This window comes from Varanus komodoensis, unplaced genomic scaffold (genome assembly GCF_004798865.1).
Source record: "Varanus komodoensis strain SLA01 unplaced genomic scaffold, ASM479886v1 scaffold10, whole genome shotgun sequence".
NCBI lineage: Eukaryota > Metazoa > Chordata > Lepidosauria > Squamata > Varanidae > Varanus > Varanus komodoensis.
The window spans coordinates 2658664-2679523 of NW_025335269.1; the positions used below are offsets into that span (position 1 = coordinate 2658664).

Sequence of the window (20860 nt, forward strand, 5' to 3'; positions counted from 1 at the left end):
CCTGAAACAAGGAAGGCCTGAAACTCTGGTCAGATAGAGTAAGGTCATGAATTACCAAGCTCTGGCCATATTAAAAAGAACACTATCAATATAAGCTGAAATGGTCCTATAACAGCTTGCCCCTGGGGTATTTCTGGTCTCTTTCCAGAATGCATGGGGCACTTTAAAATTTAGACACAAATTATCATGTCTTTGGTCTTTTTAAAAAATATACTGGATTTTTAAACCAGTATTACATGAGAATCATCTCTGTGCTTACATTCTGAGACTGCACTCTTTTATTCCAGATGGCACCCCCATCATTAACAAAGGTTGCAGTCATCACCACATATCCATATTATGTATTAATTAGCACAGTATAGGCTGCAATCCCATACACTCAGGGCTTTTTTTGTCATAGAACGCACTGGAATGGTATTCCGGCACCTTTTTTTGACGGATTTTTCCAGTGGAGTGATTCTGAATCACCTGCAGGCTGCTTGTGTGTCGGCGCTGACTGTCGGCGCTGATTGTGAGGGCACTGCTCGGCTTGGGATTGGTGTGTGTGGTCACGCACTGAGTGCTTACTGCAGGCAGCGACCATTATGTGAGTTCCGGCACTTTTTTTTTTTTTTTTACAAAAAAAGCACTGCATATACTTACCTAGAAGTTCCATAAGAATGTAAGAAGAGCTGGATCAGACCAAAGACTTATCTTGTCTATCGTTGTGTTCCGCAATGGCCAACCAGATGCTTATGGGTAAGATATGAGGGAATAGCACCCTCTTGCTTGTGTTCCTCAACAACTGGTATACGGAGACACATTTTCACCAAGCTGGAGAAGGTATGTAGCCATCCTGACTAATAGCAACTGACAGACATCTCCTCCATTAACCCCCTTTTAACACTGCCCAATTTGGTGGCCATCACTACATGCTGGAGAATTGAATTCTACAGTTTGACTACATGCTTGTGTTACGAGTGCTTCCTTTTATTCATCCTGAATCTCCCACCGTTCAGCTTCATGGCTGCAACTGATTATACTACAAAACAGAAAGAAAAATATATCCTTATCCACCTGCTCTCTATCATGCATAATTTTATATATCATGCCACCTCCTTACTCACCTCTTCTCTAAGCTTAAATATTCCAAGCATTGTACTCCTCCCTCAAACATGAACAGCTCCAGCCCCAAACATTTTAATTGCCCTTTGCTGTACCTCTCTCAATTTTACGATATCCTTTTTGAGGTACAGTAACCAGAGCAGCATGCAGCACTATAGGCTTGGATAAGGAAATTATGATACTGGCAGTATCTTTTACATTTAGTTCCTTACCTAATGATATCCAACACAGAATATAATTTCTTTTTCACAGCAGCCACACATTGGGTCTACATTTTCATCAAGCTATCCCCATAACACAAGATTTCTTTGTCAGTTGCAATCAGCTCAGACCCTATTTTGCTTCAGTGTGCATCACTTTGCATTTCACTTGCTTATAGTGTTTAATGCCCATTCCTCGAGTTTGGAGTTTGGAGAGATCCTTTTGGAACTTCTCACAATCTCTTTTTGTTATAACAGCCTCAAGTAATTTTTGGCATTGGCAAACTAGGCTGCATCACAGCTCACTCCCAATTTCAGACATTTATGAAAAGTTAAAAAGTAAACCTCCCAATACAGATTGTGTGGGAATACAGATCTCTGTGGGATTGTATTGAACTCAGTGGGTATGAATACACATATCTAGAACTGCACTCTGAATAATCCCTTGGAATAATCCTGAAATAATAGTTTGGAAAAACTTGTGTTAACATATATTTGTGAAAATATACTCCTAATCCTACAAGGATTTCTTCATGAATCCTTGTCAATTAATTTCAAGTTGACACAATCTGGAGATAGACAAGAATTTTAAAACAAGTTGAAAGTACTAAGGTAGAAGTACAGCATGAGGACAAATGTAACATCTAAAGAGTGGAAGTGCCTTGAACTCAGCTTCACAGCCCTGAATAGAAATGTTAAAAAAATGAGCAAATGTGCATTCATGTACTTCCATCACACTGAAAGTGTTACATCTGTCTTTAGCTTGAATTCCCTGTAGAATATACCTTCATTGCTCTTTGGACAAAGCTAAGAACCTGTAAATAGAGATGACAGCAGGATAAGTATGCCTACCATGGGCAATTATGCTTATGTCTGATCACTCTTCTGCCCTCTGAAAGAGCTACTGTCATCAGAGAGAGCACACAATGCAAGTTAAAATTAAGACACTTAAGTATTATTTGCAACAGTGAAAAAATGATTTTGGCCATGTAGGCAAGTCTGTTAGGGTTATATGACATCATTGTTGTTTACTTGAGTTCTCCATAATTACATGTTTTAATGCATCACAAAGTATTTAATTGAAAAGGCACTAAGATGTCACCCTTCTTTACTTATGAACAAAGCAGAGGTTCATAAAGGTAATAAACCTGAGCTTAGGCCAGACCACTTCATAGATGCACTGATATCCCCTACATATAAAAAAATAACATATGTGAGAGAAGAATTCTAGGCTAGTTATCCCCCTGACATATACTTTTTTAGTGCAGAAAACATCTGTGTATGAAATCGCATTCCTTGTTGTGAGCCCCCCCATCTACAATCTGAAATGGTATAGCCCAGGCACAGGTTTCTCTGTCTCAGTGAGAAGTAGGTCAGAACCATAACAAGTAAAAGAATAGCAGTTTAAGGAAATGCCATAAAAAAGACTCTTCAAACATAGCACTTAACAGAAGGTGTGCCTCACCAGCTCCTGATCCAATTTTTTTTTCCTTCAGTGCTGAAATTGCTCCCTGAGGCATGAAATAATAAGAAACAATGTATTTCAGCATGTGCAAAGTGGCTCTCTTGAGTGACTGAATAACCACAACAAGCCATCACCCATCATTTTTGGAAAAAGTCTTCAAAGCCAAAGGGACAAACCCACCATCAGAAATTAATTAGCAGTGTGGGCTAATAAGACACTAAGGGTTAATATAAAATGACAATACCTCCACGCCAGCCCACAGCATATAGACAGTTGTTTATTATTTCAAGATATTTGAGGTTCTATGAAATGGATTGCATCCAATGTTAGTCCAACTAAATCTGAGTCCTAGACCTCACTGGCTGACTTAGGGCCAGTCACTGACTCCAGTCTAACCTACCTCACAGGGCTTTTGTGAGAATAAAATGGAGGAAGAGAGGATTGTGTAAGCCTACTTGAGAAACAATGATGGTATATGAAGAATAAATAAACTTAAGTCCCAATCATTTCAACTGGCCTGTTCTAAGTAGGGCTTCTGCTAGATACAAGCAAAGAAAATTGAAGTAAGAAATATAATGCAAGCACCCCATATGTGTCCAGTCACCCTAATGCCTTTGTATTCTGGTCAAAACACACTGATAAACCACTGTGTGTGTCTTATTGGACAACCCTGCCTCATAATTAAGAAATTAAAAGTGCAAGAAAAGATTGAAAGCTGAATGTACAAGCAACATGTCAGGATTATCCTTGAGGCATTCAGACACCTGCAGATTTTGCCTACCACTCTGGAGAGGATATGAATTTCAGGAACATTTGTGCCCCCCTGTGTTTTTCCTCTTGGAAATCAAGGGTATTTTAGCTCAACATTAACATTCCATGCTTGTCCCAGACCTCCTGCCACCCCACGGCAGCCTGAATGGGTCACAGAAGGATTTCAGACCAGATCATGTGCAACACACAAACAGCAACACAACAATGTGTAAACACTGCACCCTCTCTGGCTGGAATGAAAGCAGCAAATGAAAGTTAAGTCATCCACTGAAGAATCCAGTGTGAATAACCTCCAGTGTCTCAGGGCAGGTGCTGTTGCATTTATTCTAAGCAGGGGAATGGAATGGGGGTAGGCAGGAGAAGAGGGAATCCCAATGACAGATGCAGCTGTTCATCCCTCCCTTATAGGCCCTGTCATCTTAAGTCAGAAGAGAAGCAGCCTGACAGCCTTCAGAGATGCCAAACAACTTCTCAGGATCCTTATTCCCAAACAAGCAGGAGAAAAGGAGAGGAAGAACCAAACCACAATCAAGGGGGAAAGAGGAAAAAATCCCAAGTAATATCAGTATAAATGGAGTATTACATTGTATCCAATGTTACATAGGACTACTTGACATAAACCCAGGGCTTAAATTAGACTAAGAATGGATAAAACTCACTGCTTCCAGCTTTCCAGAGATATTACATAATTCTGAAACACCTAGTAGCTGGCACACCAGAAGCTCAACAACAGAAAAACCTTTATGTCAGAGGCACAGAGAACCTGAAAATATCCTTCACATGCACACCTGGCTCCCCCAAATTCCACATTTTAAACAGATCACGCCCATTGCTGTGTGCATCCTAGTATCTTCTGATGCCACATGTCTGATTCAAGAAGGACCACCAATGCAGATGGCTGATGATTTGCCAGTGATATGCCTGGTTCCTTCCAGAGTTGAGGGAGAAGATATAGAAATGAAGTCAGTTAAAAACCCTTCAGAAGAAAAGGTTGCCCGTCTCAGAAAAAGCAAGCAACAGGGTGAGATGTGACAAATTGTCAGTTATGTAAGTACCATCTATACTTGCAAGTCTCTACTGTCAGTTGTTTTAGTCAGCATGTTAATGTTTTGTGTTCCAGATGTTTATTTTGTTTCCAAACTGCTCTGAGGGCCTTGTGGGGTTCTAGTCCCCTCTCAGTTATGAAGCTCAGTGGATGACTTTGGGTCAGTTACTTGCTATAAGCCTACTCTACCCTATAGGGTTGTTGTGATGATAAAATACAGAGAAGGATTATGTAAAGCTGTCCTACATTACTTTAAGGGCGGGATATAAATTTAATAATAGTAAATAATGGTTTGGAATAAACATATAGAACTAACAACACAGACTGCTCAGGCCTCCCTTAGGGAGTGGGGTTTAGGAAGGACAAAAGCAAGGTCAGAAAGGCCATGCTGCAGCATTTACAGAGCTAGCTTTGACTATGGGAGACCCGGGTTCTGCCGGATCGTCCCTGGGGCAGGATGAAAGATAATCTTCTCCCATTCCACCGTAACATCTCTTTTTTCTTTTTGCAAAACTCATATAGCTTAATATATTTATCCCTTGAAAAAACTCTTCAGGTCTCTTTATCAAGGCACGTTGTTACATAAACAGGTTGGCGGGAGGGAGCCTGCAACCAGCCCTCTCTCGAGTTAGACCCTAATGACAGGCTTACTCCAGGATCGCCATTCTTCGCACGTTGCAGCAAGACCGACGATGCCATAACAGGCGCAAACATAAACACGCGCGCTCCTTGGCAGCTCTCCCGCCCGCCCGCCACAGCTTTCGCTTGCAGCAATTGATCGTACTCCAGCTGGCGGCCCTAGAGGCGCAAGATAAAAGGTTGTCTCTGTTAAGCTCGCCGACTCCCAGCAGAAATCACTTGCAAGGAAAAAAGGGCGGACTGACTGACCGACCGGACTTCCAATCCAGTTTCGCTCCGGATCGCCACCAGTGCGAAGTGCATCAAGATCTAACCATGCAGCAGAATTACCAGGAGTGCGTCACTCGCTTACCTCCAAGCTCCCGCAAGGAAAGGAAGAAAAAGAGACACAGGCGAGAAATCAGACTGGGGAACGATTCTTGCACCCGTCGAGGGCGACAGAGCCCAGCTGGGGCAACGTCGAAGCACAGCCGCGGATACCGCTAAAGCAAGAAGGCAAGCTCCGAGGCAAACAAGTCGGCCCCGCCCTGGCCGCCTGGCATTGGTGAAGCGCCGCTGGTGGTGCCCGCCCACCCCGGGTTGCCCACCTCCCCAAGCGTCGGGGCCGGCGAGGCGGGCTCCTCCCTTGCAAGGCCGGCGGAGCGCGACCGCCGCCAATGCCGCTACTGCCTTACATGGCCCCGCTGGTCTCTCGAAGGCGGGGAATCTGCCCCCGGGAGAAGGCGGCGGCAGGTGCCGGAGCAGGTAAGGCGTAGCCCAGCTCTCGGTAGCCCCGGAGGCAGATTCGGCTTGGGAAGAATCCCCGCCCCCTGCATCTTTTAAAGCACGTTGATCTGTTCTTTAGTGTGAAGCAGCTCTTCTCTTACGCTTATCAGCCAATCCCGAATAGCCGCTTCGCTTCCTGTTTCCGCACTCTAGAGAGACGCTCAAAACAAATTCGAATTCTGCGGGTACCTTTCCGCGGTTTCAGGGCGCTGTCTCCGTGTTGATTTGCGAGAACCCCGGATTTGTTCCGCTGGTGACTGGCAATTTTCAATGGAGACTGCAGGTGGGAAGGGAAGGGTTAATTCTACCCTTCCCACCCACTGCAGCCATTCTCTGCCCCCCGACCCCCCCCCCCACACGCGCACACATACACAGCAGATATTAACGAGCATGGCAATTATATTTAGAAAAAACCGCTTTCTGTTGGTTAGGGTGTTTTGAGTCAGGGTGAATATTACTTGAATTTATTCTATTGGACATGATTTGGATTAATTACTTGGCTTTGTCTGCTGTGAAATTTAAATAAATCCTGGTTTCCTTTTCAATGTGCAGATTTGCATCGTGTGGGTCTAAGCCCCGAATTGCTTACGTACCTAGCATTACAGTACCACAGAGGTATGGCTATATCTATAATTATCCTTTTTACTAAAAAAGGATGACCTTTTCAGTCAGCACTATTTAGCAAGGTGGTTAATGAAGCAAGATGACAGCTTTTTGAAATTGTGGTTAAATTATATATCTTCATGATAGTATTTTTTCTCTGAGGCAGTATTAAAGAGTTAGAGCAGTATTGGTATATTTTAAAAATCCTTTTAATAAGGGGTTTCCAGTCGCAAACATCAATTGGGAAGACCCAGCAATGGCTTTCATTGGGTTACTTTGGGCTTTGTTGTCATGTCCGACCCATTGCAACCTCATGGACAACACTCCTCCAGGCCTTCCTGCCCTCCACCATCCCCCGGAGTCCACTTAAGCTCACACTGACTGCTTCAGTGACTCCATCTAGCCACCTCATTCTCTGCTGTCCCCTTCTTCTTTTGCCCTCAATTGTTCCCAGCTTTAGGCTCTTCTCCAGTGAGTCCTTCCTTCTCATTAGGTGGCCAAAGTGTTTGAGTTTCATCTTCACTATCTGGCCTTCTAAAGAGCAGTCAGGGTTGATCTCCTCTAGGACTGACCGGTTTGATCACCTTGCAGTCCAAGGGACTGTCAGGAGTCTTCTCTAGCACCATAATTCAGAGGCCTCAATTCTTCGGCGCTCAGCCTTCCTTATGGTCCAACTTTCACAGCCATACATTGCAAATAAAATCTGTCCCTTCCTCCATTTCTTCCCCAACTATTTGCCAGGAAGTGATAGGACCAGATGCCATGATCTTAGTTTTCTTAATGTTGAGTTTCCAGCCAACTTTTGCACTCTCCTCTTTCACCCACATCAAGAGGCTCTTTGGGCTAGAGATTCTCTTTTAGGCCTACTATCTCACAGGACAGTTGTGAGAATAAAACAGAGGCAAAAACAATATATGCTGTCTTTGAATTCCTTGGGGGACAGGCAAAGTACAAATGCAAAGTATAAAAGATGTGCGTGCAAATGTTTCTGAGTAATCTTTACAATACTGTTTCTTCCCTTTCGTATTCTACCTGATGAAGAGTTCCAAAGAACTCAAAAGCTTGCATTTTGGTTGGTTTTAATAAAGGTATTGCCCAACTTATGAGTTTTGGAGTTTTTCCTCATGAACAGGATGGGCTATTTTTAATATTCTTTCCTGAAAGATAAGTCAGGCTTATCAGCATATTGCAGGGCCTTGCCTAAAGTCACCCAATGAGTTTGAACATGGCATGGCTCTGTCACTTAAAACCTGATTCTCTCCAAGAGTAAGATTAATTTATTTGAATAGGATTTACTTGTTGCTTTGCATGTTTAGGATTGTACATTCTCTTGCTGCACTACACTAGCTTAAGCAAAGTACTACTCAGCTAGCCCTACTTTCCTACAATGCCAATATGCATTCAGTTTATCAAAGAAAAACAAAGTTTATGGTATTTCAAGTTAAACCTGAAGTACTGCAAAGCCTACACAGGATTCCCATTTTCTGTATTCCAAAGCTAAATTGAATGTTTACCCCATATCCAAGAAGTTTGCATTCTTCCTAGAAAGGAAAAATGCCCTTCCATTATCCAGTACTGTAGGTTATCAATAGACAGTAATTCTAAAAGTGTTTGCTTTGGCAGCGATAGCAGTTCTTTAGTTATTTACCTACTCCAGGAGAAAGACCTGTGAGTTCAGATGTAAAGACAGTTCAGACCAAATTTCATGTTAGTGCTTTGGAGCAGCTCTGCATGGTTTGATCTGAAATCACTCTGATGCATGGAATTGGTAGATGAGCTGTAAGAGGTAATGATGGCATAGAAAGGATCAGCACCTTCTACCTGTTCAGCATGTATATCAGGCATGCATAAAGTGGTATTCAGTGACAAAACTGCAGCCCACAAAACATCCATAAGGCAGGCATTTATACATTTTACTAATGGACCGCACCAAGTATATTTTAGGCAGTTTTCTAATTAGTGCTCACAGCAAAAACAGGCAGGTTAGCCAAGCATCTGGTGGGCCATACTAAGATGACCAATGACCTGTGTTCTGTTAGTGGGATCACACTCAATTCCATTGGGAAGGAAAGTAGTAGTTCCACTTGGATGGACAACTGTCCTAGGGAGAAAAGTTAATGTAACCCTTACCCCAGAGCCTCAGAGAAAAGAGACACATGTGTACTATAAGGCTCTTATAAGGTCCTTGTCCTTCCCCAAATACTTAAAATCTAGCTTTGCATTCCTACATCTGTAATTTGGATGTAATTCCCATGTTAGACATATATAGACATAAGGTCTAGTATGGTCCTTGGGCTTTTCCAAAATGCTTAAAATCAAGCCTTGTATTCCTACTTCTGTAATTTGGATGAAAATCCCAGTATTAACTAGAATGTACTTATTTTTCCTTTTATGTGTCTTGCTTCTATTTCTATTCCTTATTGACAACACTGGCCAAGATGCCAGACTAGTTTTGCCTAGCCTTCCCAGACTTGATGCCGTCCACAGCAGGACCCCCGTATCTGCAAGAGCTAGGTTTCAAGCCCTCCAGTGGATGCCTGAAACTACGGGTAATAGTGAACACACTATACTGATTTATGTCTATGTGTGTGTGTGTGTGAACACTACACACACACACACACACACACATGAACACTATATTCATTTCTTTTTCACAATTTAACAGAAGATTTGTTCTTACTATACATCCTTGCAACCTCAGCATATGATTGTTTAAAAATCTTTCCCTATTAAATAGAGAATTTTCACTTAAAGGAATCTCTTTACGACTTCTCTTTGGCATTTTATGACTTCTCTCTTGGATTGAGGGCAACAACAGTTAAGTGAAACCTGCTAATACAATGCCCAACATTTCTGACCATTGGTCATACAGACTACAGCTGATAGAAGTTGAATTTCAAAAAAATCTGAGTTGGGTCCAGATTGAATCATGTATAAATAGACTGCCTCCCCCTTCTCCCCATGGGGCCCCTCTGAAAACTTGGGATACCTACTGAATGGAATGGATTCTGTTTTGTGGTATACTGGTTCAAAAGTGCAAAATTAGAATGTCTGCCTATCTCTATGCTTATGTGGGTAAAAGTTTAAACCACACCTTCACTAAAATTTGGTAGATAGCCAGAAGCTAGATAAAATTGTTTCAAGAGTTTGATCCAGCTTTCTTGCTGCCATAGGCCAACACTGAATTGCTTACTTCAGTCTGACTCACTTTGCCTATGATCAAACCCTCAGTATTCAGAGAATGAAGGATCTGGCTTATTTTAACACTTCATTACACCAACTACTACTTTTCTAATATTATACCACAGTTCTCACCTAAGTTTGTTATCTGAAAAAGCAAGGAAGAAATTGCAGGGGGAGAAAGGATTTTCTTATTAATAGTGGCCAGTCCACCCAATATATTACAAACAGTCGAATTTATGTAGCTCTTTAAAAATATCTCAGGATTGAAATGCCTCTCATAAATGCAAAGCATATGTGAAGAAACGTTTGAGACGCTGGTGTGTTTGAACTGTTAATACTGGCAACTGATATATACTCGTTATACTAATGATGTGTATTTCTACAGATATTTTATTTTTATTTTTATTTTTCAATTTATATCCTGCCTTTTTCCTACAAAGGGCTCAAGGCAGCTGACATCATTCTCCTCCTCCATCTTATCCCCACAACAACAGCCCTGTGGGGTAGGTTGGGCTGAGAGTCTGTGACTGGCCCAAAGTCACCCAGTTGGCTCCATGGTCGAGCGGGGACTCGAACCCAGATCCCCTGAGTTCCAGTCCCACACTCTGAACCACTACACCACACTGGCTATACACTGGATATAGATATACGATGGAACTAAATTCATGCAATAGAAATTCTTTGTTGTCCAATGATCAATTTAGAATGCTAAGAGCTTTGAAGTTCTTAGGTTTTGTTTAAAACTTTCAGAAGATATTAGAAATTAGAAATTCCATCCCTATTGTCATTTTTCCAGTGGTAGAAAAAGGAGTTTGAGGGAATGGTTTTGAATGAGCAAATGGGTTGAGTACTTCCCTCCTACCTACCCTTCCTCTGCTCTTGATTGCAAGCTCTAGCCTGTTTTTCATAAAAAAAATCAGAGGAAAATTACTCGGAATTCCATGCAATGTATATTTGGCCCTGAGAAAGGTTAATTTTTTGTTGGTCATGCTGCATGGGGATGTTGCGAATAGTCTTTTATAGATGTTTAAAAATACCAGAGACATATGCTTGATCCTTTTCCATTCTAAAGTATGGGTTGTAAAATGTGTTACTGGACATAGTTGGAATTTTAATTGATCCTCTCATAAAACAGGTAGGGGTTGACCAGGGGTCGGCAACCCGTGGCTCCGGAGCCACATGTGGATCTTGAACCCCTCTGCTGCGGCTCCGTCGCTCAGAGCACGTGCTGGCACAGCTGCTGATCTGCTCGAAGCTCCACTCAGGAACAGTTAAGTAAATCAGCTAGTTAAGTAAATCACTACATTCCTCTGTTAAACAAGCTTCCTGCAGGCTCTCATGTTACACGAAAAGAAACACTGCTGAAAAGATTCTCTTTGTCCCAATGTAATCTCCTTCATCTGAATGTTAAAAGCTGTGCTTGGGACTTGTCACAGTTCACAGCACTTGACTGTTTATCTGCTAATCACTCACTAAACACACCTATATCTCTGCAGACCCATGCTGATTTACTGAGCTCCGCCCCCCCCCCCCCCCGGCATAGGCCAACCATGGATAAATCAAAGAAAATAAAAGTTTCTGAAGAAAACCAAGCGTTTAATGATACTTGGGTAGATTCATTTGCTTTTACTGCTGACAAACTTACGGGGTTTGTTGTTTAATGCATGCAGCCCTTTAGCACTGACTTTGACTCTTCAGGAAGCTGTTCTCCTATTCAAAATATATGAAAGGAGTCCTACTAGTTTATCATGTAAGATTAAAAATAACAGTTTTTAGTGACTGAACAAGAGCTGCAGCTAAATCATAATGAAGATATACATAGCATTAAGATAAAAAACGATATATGCAGTGTTATCTTCATTTTAGATGTCAAAAGGGTTTTGCGGCTCCTGGTGTTTTCTTTTGTGTGGGAAATGGGTCCAAATAGCTCTTTGAGTGTTAAAGGTTGATGACCCCTGGGCTTGACTCTTCACAAATTGGCTGTCATGGTCGATGTTATGTCATGTTAGTCAAGAAGTTGTGTCTGACCCATCGCGACCCCATGGACAACTTTCCTCCAGGCTCTCCTGTCCTCCACCATTCCCTGGAGTCCCCTAAGCTCACACCGACTAATTCAGTAACTCCATCTAGCCACCTCATCCTCTGCCGTCCCCTTCTTCTTTTGCCATCAATTGTTCCCAGCATTAGGTTCTTCTCCAAGGAGTCCTTCTCATTAGGTGGCCAAAGTACTTGAGTTTCATCTTCAGCATCTGGCCTTCTAAAGAGCAGTCAGGGTTGATCTACTCTGACTGGCTTAATCTCCTTGCAGTCCAAGGGATTCACAGGAGTCTTCTCCAGCAACAATTCAAAGGCCTCAGTTCTTCGGTGCTCAGCCTTCCTTATGGCCCAACTTTCACAGCCATACATTGCAACTGGGAAAACCATAGCCTTGACTATATGCACTTTTTTGGCAGGGTGATGTCTCTGCCTTTTAGTAAGCTTTCTAGATTTGCCATAGATTTCCTCCCAAGGAGCAAGCGTCTTTTAATTTCTTGGCTGCAGTCCCCTTATGTGGTGATCTTAGAGCCCAGGAAAATAAAATCTGTCACTACCTCCATTTCTTCCTCATCTATTTGCCAGGAAGTGATAGGACCAGATGCCATGATCTTAGTTTTCTTGATGTTGAGTTTCAAGCCAACATTTGCGCTCTTCTCTTTCACCTGCATCAAGAGGCTCTTTAGTTCCCCTTCACTTTCTGCCATTAGAGTGGTATCATCTGCATATCTGAGATTGTTGATATTTCTCCTGGCAAGCTTAATTCCAGCTTGTGATTCATCTAGCCCTGCCTTTCACAAGATGTGCTCTACATATAAGTTAAATAAGCAGGGCAACAATATATAGCCTTGCTGTACTACTTTCCCAATTTTGAATCAATCAGTAGTTCCATGTCCAGTTCTCACTGTTGCTTCTTGATCATGATCCTCATACAGGTTTCTCAAGAGACAAATGAAATGGTCTGCCACAATTTTTTGTGATCCACAAAATCAAAGGCTTTGGCATAGTCAATGAAGGAGAAGTAGATGTTTTTCTGGAACTCCCTAGCTTTCTCCATGATTCAGCATACGTTGGCAATTTGATCTCTAGGTCCTCTGCCTCTTTGAAATCCTGCCTGTACTTCTGGTAGTTCTTGGTCCACATACTGCTGGAGCCTAGCTTGTAGGATTTTGAGCACAACTTTTCTAGCATGTGAAATGAATGCAATGGTACGGTAGTTTGAACATTCTTTGGCATTGCCCTTCTTTGGAATTAGAATGTAAACTGACCTTTTCCAGTCCTGTGGCCACTGTTTTGTTTTCCAAATTTGCTGGCATATTGAGTGTAGCACTTTTACTGCATCGTCTTTTAGGATTTTGAATAGCTTAGCTGGAGTACTGTCTCCTCCATTGGCTTTGTTGTTGCTCAGACTTCCTAAGGCCCACTTGACTACACATTCCAGGATGTCTGGCTTGAGGTCAGCGACTACCCCATCGTGGTTATCAGGGACATTAAGCTCTTTCTTGTATAGTTCTTCTGTGTAATCTTGCCCTCTCTTCTCAATCTCCTCTGTAAGGTCCCTGCCATTTTGATCCTTTATCATGCCCATCTTTGCATGAAACGTTCCCTTCATATCTCCAATTTTCTTGAAGAGATCTCCGGTCCTCCCTATTCTATTGTTTTCTTCTATTTCTTTGCACTGTTCATTTAAGAAGGCATTCTTATCTCTTCTATCTATTCTCTGGAATTCTGCATTCAATTGGGTGTATCTTTCCTTTTCTCCCTTGATGATAAGGACATCATTTTTGGTGTTATTTCTCGAAGGTATTGTAGGCCTTCATACAACTGGTCAACTTCAGCCTCTTCAGCATCAGTGGTTGGGGCATAGACTTGGATTACTGTGATGCTGAATGGTTTGCCTTGGATTCAGAGATCATTCTTTCATTTTGGAGATTGTGTCCCAGTACTGATTTTCTTACTCTTTTATTGACTATGAAAGCTACTCCATTTCTTCTGAGGGATTCTTGCCCGCAGTAGTATACCTGATGGTCATCTGAATTAAATTCACCCATTCCTGTCCATTTTAGTTTGCTGATTCAGTCTTGTCATCTCATGTTTGACCATGTCCAGCTTACTTTGATTCATAGATCTTACATTCCTATGCAATATTATTCTTTACAGCAGCAGTCTTTCCTTTCACCACCAGATACATCCACAACTGCTTGTCCTTTCGGCTTTGACCCAGTCACTTCATTCTTTCTGGCACTACTAGTACTAGCCCTCTGCTCTTCCCCAGTAGCATATTGGACACCTTCCGACCTGAGGGGCTCATCTTCTGGTGTCATATCTTTTATCTTTATAATTCTGTCTATGTGGTTTTCGTGGCAGGGATACTGGAGAGGGTTGTCATTTCCTTCTCCAGTGGATCACCTTTTGTCAGAGCTCTCTGCTATGACCTGACCGTCTTGGGTTTCCCTGCACGGCATAGCTCGTAGTTTCATTGCTCTATGCAAGCCCCTCTGCCACGGCAAGGCAATGATCCATGAAGGGGCATGGTCAACGTAGCTGTTCACAAAACACCCAGGTCTCAGGATGTAAACTAATGAAGATAAAAGCAAAGTAACTTGGTCAAATACCTGCATACAAGAGGTAGAAGTAGACTCTGAGCTTCAGGACATGAACCCATTTTTTAAAACAGCAGTTTTCTACTCCAGTACCCATTTTGTAAATGACAAACTAATGAGACTCATAGACAAATAACTTCACCGAGAAGTGACTACAGCACAGAGGTAGCTTTGAGCCCCCGTTGACAAAGCACATATTTAGCCCTTTGTTATGCAAAGCACAACAAAATAGCATCTCTGCAGAAAGCAAATTGGGTGATGCTCAGAGAAACAGAAAGACAAAACATACATCCAAAACCCCCACCACTCACACAAAAGAATCAGCAAAATTCCCCTCGCTGCCTACTCTCATGTATCCCTCAGCTTTATGGGGCGGGGGGGGGAGCAGTCTGGAATTCTGTGGCCCCACAAAATTTTTACTTTCTAAGAATGGCTCTCCGGTTAACATGAGGCTCAAAGGCAGTCCTGAAAGTATAGATGGTGCTAGAAGCATGTACTTTTGTAGCAAATCATCCTTATTTTAAAAAATATCAAAAACAAAATTAGCAGGGAGCATGGGAGGTGCCAAGACAGGTAGCGATGGGCACAGTCGGACTTCCTAGCTTGTGCATGGGGACAGTTGTTTTGTCTGGGTAGCCAAGACTACGATTGGCTCATGGAACAGGTGTGATTAATGCCAGAGCAAAATAGGTAAGCTTGGTGCTGGAGGCAGCACAGCACAATCTAATCATCATTGCATGACATTTGGATATGGTAGAAGGCAGGGTTGAACAGACCTGATTTTCCTTGGGGGTGTTTCCATGCGTTGCCTTGAACAGAGCTGTGATTATGTACTCCTGCCTCTGGGAGAGTCTAACTCCTCACGGTGAGGCAACGCCTTTGAGCTGAACTGGGTTAGGATGTTTTGTAGTGTAGTGCCATCCTATCTCCATAACACACACAGCCTTTCCCACTCTTCCACGTTCACAAAACAGTTCTGAGATCAGAAAGGGAACACCCTGCACAGGGAATGCCCTTTCTACACATGGAATTCCCTTTACCAGTCCTGTCTGGCACTTCTAAAACATCCTGTAGCCACTCAGTGACCAGTCCTGAGCCTTGCGTTTACATCCCAAATTCCTTTTCAATGTTTGTTTGACTGGTACAATCTGCACCTGCAATACCTGTACATAATTCTTCTAATCTGAGCATTCTCTTCCTTACTTCCTTTTGATGGCTATGTCCCATTGTCTGTGATAAAAATCAAACTCTAGGCAGCTTACATTCAAAATATAAATCATGAATCAGTAAATTAAAAACCTAACAATAAACTGCAGTAAACAGCATCAAGAAAAAGCCTTCCTAAAAATATTTACAAGTTCAGGTTTTTAAAAAAAGTCCTTCAGAATAAATTGGCTTTAAGATCCTGTTTAAAAGCAGAGGGAACCCCAGTGTTAGGACTTTTCTATCAGTTTACTATGAACAGACCTGTCAAGCTGAATTTCCCTTGGCAATAACCACTCAGCTTCTGGGATTTGGCAGGAGTGCTGATAGCCCCCATGTGTGGTGGCAGTCTGCCTCCATGGGAGCTAACAAGGCTAGGGAAAATCAGAAACAATAGTCAGATTCTCTTTTCCCCACCTAGCACCACCTCTACCTGGGGGCAGGAGAAAGGCTGGGTGGGGAGGGAGGGGAACAGAGAGCTGAGCTTTTGGACTCCATTTTGGGGACCTATCTGTTCAGAGGTCCATTGGAGTGTTTTCTCAACTATATGTTTTTTAAATACAAATATTGCAAAATGGCAATACAACTCCAGGGAAACCAAGCCCAGATAAGCACGGTGCCCCTAGAAATTATCTCCAGTTCCAGTTCATGACAAATCTCAGTTGGAAGGCTCTGCCCAGCTGAGGCAGAGTGCTGTTATTGTAACCCCGACAACGGTAAGGGAGAGTGAGGCAGGAGGGCCTTGCCTAAAGCAGGGTTGGGCAATATGCACCCCTCCCAATACCGTTGACTGCAGTGTCCGTCATCCCTCATCACCAGCTATGTTGGCTTTGGCTGATGTGAATTGCTGGCCAACATCTAGAGCCACTGAGTTGCCAGCCCCTGGCCTCTGACATTCTAGCAAATTTACAGCCAAAGTTATATTTGAAACAGGGACTTCCTGATTAATGGCATATTTATATATAAATCGTATTCAACTTTTTTGAAAGGATTTTTACATCTCTCCTCATCCCAAAGTGTTCCCTGAAGACATCCAACTCAGTAAAAAGAAAAAGCAGAAAGGAATAGTCCCTACCCTCAGGCTACCAATTGAAAGTTATGATATGAAGGAAAAAGATAGGAAAGGAGGATGGCTGGGAGGAGGAAATTCTTGCACCAGTTAGAGAGTTCTTCAAACAACCAGCTGGGATAGAAATGAGTCGGGGAGAGGTGGAGGAGCCAAATGAAGCTGGTCTCAGCAGAGCAGTTGGCGTGGCTCTGATTCCTCTTTCTTTGTCTGTGCCAGCTCTCACGTACATTTAGCAAAAGGGAACTTATCCTTCTGCAACATCTCTTCTTCCCATATATAGCCGCACATATTCTGGCAAATTTCTCCATTCTTTTGTGGACATCAGCTGCATAGCCTTCTTGTTTTGAATGTTTAAAGGTGACAGCCTGGCAAGCGTCTCCTCAAAAGTTTTCATTTTTCAGGGTAGAAGGTGGGAGACAGCTGGAGCACAAGCATTATAGTGGATTTTTTAAAAAGCCCTAAGCTTATATTTATTCATTTATTCTGATTCCTTTTGCTACTTGTGATGCAGTTTTCTTCCTGGCTAAAATAGCCAATTGCAAAAAGTGGGATGGGGGTGGGGAATATAAAAAACCAATTCAACAAGCTCAACCCACCCTCTCTGAGGAAATCCTTCACTATTCAGTTATTCAATTGTTTGGGTTATGTTTACTGCTCATTACAGAACTCTTTGTTAAACACAGCTACCGTTGAGATCATTTCTTATCCTAGGAAGATAGATAGCGCTCTGTGTTTTCTCTCAACATCTGCACAGGGCAAATCTCCAAGATTAAGTTCCTCCTTCATATCTGAAAAAGTGTTTATTTTAGGAGCTTTCAGAAATACTTTACAAAACAAAACAAAAATCCCCCTATATGTAGAAAGACTCCTGGGTCCTCTATCTTCAACATAGATAAATAATTCAGCAAATGTGATGTTAAAAAATGTGTTTTGCAGCTGCTGTTTGGTGAGTTTCAGTTGCTAGGTTGCTGCTATCAAAGTTATAAGCAAGTTGCATAGTTACGCTCTGCACAGCCTTCCTGCTCTTGACAACAGGGTTCAGGACTCTGCCCCCAGCCATCTGATTAGAACAAGTCAATTGGAAAGGAATAGTGCTGGAAAGGAATAGTGCTGGCCTGGGCCTTTTGGAAGACAGAACTCTTCAGTTCATCTATTTGTAATTTGTTCGCTGAAGGCCCATCAGCTCTGGTGGGTAGTACCCCTTCCCTGCAACAACCCAAAGCTGCTGCAAGATGTGGAAGGAGGAACACTCTTGTGGTTTACAGTCATGGTAGTCCACCATAGTTGATTTAAGCTAGCATGGGCTGCATTGTGTGGCAGCAGTCCTTGTGAATATTCGAACTGCAGGAGGTGGTCACTGTAGCTTATTGGGACACTTAATTCAGCAAGAATGGTTTCTTCCCAAGGTTAACAAACCACACACAACCTATGTGTTTATTTTTATGTAAGCCGTCCTGAGGCTCTGCGAAAGGACGGCATATAAATATTTCAAATAAATAAATAAATAAATATGAGCTCTTTTACAGTTGTGGATGGTTTGTGAACTATGCCAACGGACACCCTGTGCTGAGTTTCCACACCACAACAAGCTGTAGTGACCACCCACCACAGCTTGAATATTCACAATGGCTGCCAGAATGCATTGCAACCCACTGCCACTTAAATAAACCAGGGTGAGCTGCAGTGATCATGAGAACCAATCCCTGTCTGCATGAAACACAGTTTTTGTTTCTGGTGTAACTGCTTTGACACAAGCAGATTCAGCCTCAACTGATGATGGAAAAACACCAATTGTAGAAGTTGGTGTTTGAGAGCTGTACAAATAAACCCTAAAAGTTAAACTGACAGTAGGTTGGTAGAGTACAGTTTGTTATTTGAAGAGATGTTAGAGGAATGTCCTTTACTTTGAAGATATCCTGTATTTGAAGGACATAGATGTCCAGTGTATGTCTGCAGTAATGAGAAAAAACCCAATGGATGGAAGAGCTGGGCCTTGAGGTTGCCCATCAACAGCACCTAGATAGCAGGCACATAGCTCACATGGTCACAGTCATCTACACAATGTTTAGATGCACTCTTTTCCCACTCAGATTAAGACAATTTCTAAATTTTTATCCACACAAATCAGCATTGAAAATTATATGCAAATCAGCAACCATTTTCTCATATTTTTAGTTATGCGTATCATCTTTGGCAATTCACAGGTGACCACCATGCGAGTGTGGGCAAGGGAGAGTTTTGCAAAAATTGAGCCCTGCTAGGGTAATTGGGCTTAGCCCTGGGTCTTTGCAAATGTTTGTGGAACATTAAACTGGAGGGTGTATTGCTGGTTTTGTTTGGTTAGGAAGCTTTCAGTGTATTTCTCCTGGAAAATAACTTTTTCCTGGAAAAATGGCATGATGCCACCCACAACAATCTTTGGGGACAGAGAGTATAGAAGAACTCTTTTCTTTGTAAAGTCAGTAGAGGTGAATGAAGATAAGGCAAGGGTGATTCATTGACTTGGTAACAACAACCCAGAGTTTTTTTTATTATTATTATTATTTTATTAAAACATTTTTATGCCGCCCCATTCGCCGAAGCCTCGGGGCGGCTTACAACAATTGTTGAATGGGTTGTTGGGTTGTTGTTGAATTGTGGGTTTTCATTACATGCAAACCCTGCACTTTGGTTTAACTGTGCTGTTAACCACAGATACTGTGAACTCTGGATTGTTCATTATTAACAGTTCATAGCTAACCATAATGTGGGGCTTGCATGTGACAACAATCCATGACTAAGGTGGAAAGGGTGAGAGGAATGCTTAAAGCAGAGGATTGCTGCAAGGTGGTGTAGGCAGTAGAGTGGTTTCAGTTCCCTCAGTAGTACACTCCTTTGCATTGAAAACCTGGAGGTGGGGGGACTGAGATTTTTCTGAGCCTTTCAAGTAACCTGAAGGTTCAGAAAAGGGAAAGAAAATGAAAGTGCAATCTTGTATTATGTCTTCTCAGAAACAAGTGCCACTGAGTTCAGTAAGGTTTACTTCCAGGTGAGTAAATAAAGGATTGCAGCCATACACTGCAATCGTATGCATATTTACCCAAGAGTAAGACTTACTAATATATTGGGATATGCATAGGATTGAGCTGGAAGGCTGTGATCCAATATACACTAATTTGGAAGTAAACCCTCATTGTATTTATTGTTGAGTGGAGACATAAGACACTGTTAATAAAACTTCTTTGAATTGATTGTGCATATGCTGGAGGCAAATGGGTGGTGCATATGAGGAGCAAGAGTATGTTTTTCAAAGTTTGATAGGATTTTTTGTCTTGTTTTCTTATAAGAGATCATAGCAATCTTCAGGCTTTCTCCCTGCTTCCCCATAAAATAAACTATTTAAATAAATAGCCTCTAGTGCACGCATATGTTAATGCATACGCACACAACAGTGGTGCACAGTTGGTAATTTTACATGCCAGAAAATATTATTTGAATAGTTAACAACCCAGTGTAATTCAGTTATAGTAATTATATCAAAATGCATCACTCTTACTTCAGTTTCACTGGTCCTTGGTTTAGTTCTGTGCCCAAAGCAATTAAATTAGCAAGTGATCAAGTTTATCTGCATACCGTGGATTGAGTGGATTTTAGTGGTACACGAACAGAGCAGTCCTGGTTCTTATCTGATCAGCTGACAACTCTGATTGCACCTGAAGTGAGGAAAATTAGGAGTGAGTTAGGTTTACATTTTGGCCTGGCAAAAATGAAAGAAAGAAGTGGTCTTTCCATTGCAGGAAATCATAGCAGCAGCAGCTGCTGCTGCTGCTGCTGCTGCTGCTTTTCTGGCAGAGTCATGATAACAGTGGAAAATTTATAGGGCAATAAGATTAAAAAGGAAAATATTCTGTTTTCTAATATTCTAAGCTAATAGAAACTATTCATGAAAACTATTTTAAACGGACAGGAATTCTCATATTCCAAGTTTATCACTCTCCTCTCCACTCACTGCAAAAAAGAAAACATGTAACATTTTTGAAGGGAAAATTGAAGCCGCTGTTTCATGTATTTAAGCAGGGCAGTACCAGTCTATTGCATGCTACAAAGGGGCAGGAAGCCAACTCTTTAAAGCCCACTCATTATTAAAATCTGTTCTATACTCTAGAGCAGTGGTGGCGAACCTATGGCACATGTGCC

At 42.1% G+C, this 20860-nt stretch overlaps 1 protein-coding gene across 4 annotated transcripts in view; it reads right to left on the reverse strand.

Moving 5' to 3' along the window:
* The window catches only part of LOC123034903 (tubulin polymerization promoting protein), a 96415-nt gene extending 75976 nt beyond the window's left edge, over window positions 1-20439 (reverse strand). Inside the window, exon 1 of one of the 4 annotated variants that reach the window (XM_044452689.1) lies at window positions 20297-20439. The gene's annotated coding sequence lies outside the window, so the exon portion shown is untranslated. Of the gene's footprint in view, window positions 1-5576; window positions 5720-5898; window positions 5965-6178; window positions 6254-20296 lie in introns of those variants that run through there. The other 3 variants (XM_044452681.1, XM_044452707.1, XM_044452699.1) reach the window with 3 other exon arrangements.
* Window positions 20440-20860: the final 421 nt, after the last annotated feature.